Raw genomic sequence first — 2,131 nt, 5'->3', positions numbered from 1 at the left:
ATTATCCATGCTAGCCACCAGCATGAACATTTTTCTAAATTCTCTACCCTTTTTATTTTCACAGTAAAATTTTCGTAATTTCAAAGCCTTTCTGGTATGCAGTTTTAATTTTATTTTTATTTTGTTGCCGCATGTAATTGTGCTTGCACAGTGGATTTGAAAATATAATGTATAAGTATGCAGTGGGCACGTGTGTTTTCGGTATGTATCTGACTGTATAATTATATATTAATTTTTAGTGACCTCACTGATGAAGTACAGGTGACAAATCAATTTATTTGCTCATTAATACAGAAACTCAAGTTTGAGGTTAACTATAAAAATATTTTATATTTTCATTCTCTTTGAAATTGCTTTTATTTTTGGGTCTGGATTTTAACTGCCTTTTCTAGCATGTAAGGTATCCTATCAAGGTCACCTCTTCTATGTATAAAAACTTAATTGTTTGTACACTATTACATATATATATATTCAGGGGTTGGACAAAATAATGGAAACTCCTAGCATCTTAACATCATAATTTTGAAATATCTATAAAACCATCAAAAGCTTGTTTATTTTTATAGTTTTTAATTCATTATTAGTGTTGCTTAATACGTTTTGATAAAATTGCTGTTCCTTTTCAGATATCATCAGAAAAAGGTAAGTAAAGTTCATTAAAATGACAGATCTATCGGTTTCAAAGAGGTCTAATTGTTGGTGCTTGTATGGCAGGTGCTAGCATAATGAAAACAGCCGAATTGTTTGGTGTATCAAGAAGTTGTGTCTCAAAAGTAATGACAGCATTTGAGTCGATATCCTCCACCATCATTACTACAAGAACTGGAAACTGTTTTAGCTGAAGAATGGACAAAAATTCCTTTGGAAACAATTCAAACTTTGTACGAGTCCAAACCTCATTGAATTGAAGCTGTAATTAAATTACTGCCAAAGGTGGTCCTACCCCATATTAAAATAAATTTGAAATTTTAAGGTGTTTCCATTATTTTGTCCAGCCCCTGTGTATATATATATATATATATATATATATAATATATATATATATGTTACTGGCCTTACTGGCACTTGTGCCGGTGGCATGTGAACAAAACATTGGACTGACTCCTGTGCAGGTGGCACATAAAAAACACCATTTGAGCATGGCCGTTGTGGCGGTGGCACGTAAAAGCACCCATTACACTCTCGAAGTGGTTGGCATTAGGAAGGGCATCCAGCTGTAGAAACTCTGCCAGATCAGATTAGAGTCTGGTGTAGTCATCTGGTTCGCCAGTCCTCAGTCAAATTGTCCAACCCATGCTAGCATGGAAAGCGGACATTAAATGATGATGATGGTGATGATGATATGTATATTATAGAGTAAAAAGTAGGAAAAGTTATATCTTAAAAATCATAGTAGAGATAAGTACATAAAAGCAATATTGTATCAATAAATAAATAAACAAAGTACAGCTCTGATCATTAAAAATATTTTGAAAAAATGTTTTGAAAGTTCTTATGATCGTTTCATACTACCTCTCAAAATGAAATCTAAAGTTGATAGGCATCATTGGGAAGTATATCCACTCAAGAGAGAAAAGAATGAATTTCAGTGAAGGAAATCAAATGAGGGAAATGCTATTTAAAATCGAATGAGAAAGGTGTTGTTTAAAAAACTTTTTGGTATAAATCTGTGTTGGTATAAATTTGAGCTAAAAATTTTGAAATATCAGTTTTAAATAACATTTCCCTCATTCGATTTCTTCCACTGAAATTCATCCTTTTCTCTGACGTGTAGATATATTTCCCAACGATGCTTATCAACTTTAGATTTCATTTTGAGAGGCAGTATATTTTTGAAACGATCGTAAGAACTTTCAAAACGTTTTTAGAAAATATTTTTAATGATCATGGCTGTACTTTATTTATTTATTTATTTATTTATTTATTAATACAATATTGCTTTTTATGTATTTATCTCTGCTGTGATTTTTAAGATATAACTTTTCCTACATTTTACTCTATAATATATAATCGCTCTCATGGAATCTCTAAGTATCTTTTAGACATGTCTTATACCAAGAGCACTTATCTGATATCCAGTATACCTTGTTTCCAAGGGACATATTTGATTGATTATATATATATATATAAT

This window comes from Octopus bimaculoides, chromosome 7 (assembly GCF_001194135.2).
Source record: "Octopus bimaculoides isolate UCB-OBI-ISO-001 chromosome 7, ASM119413v2, whole genome shotgun sequence".
Classification (NCBI taxonomy): Eukaryota; Metazoa; Mollusca; class Cephalopoda; order Octopoda; family Octopodidae; genus Octopus; species Octopus bimaculoides.
The sequence above is the reverse complement of the archived record's forward strand: the minus strand, read 5'-3'. Positions refer to the sequence as shown.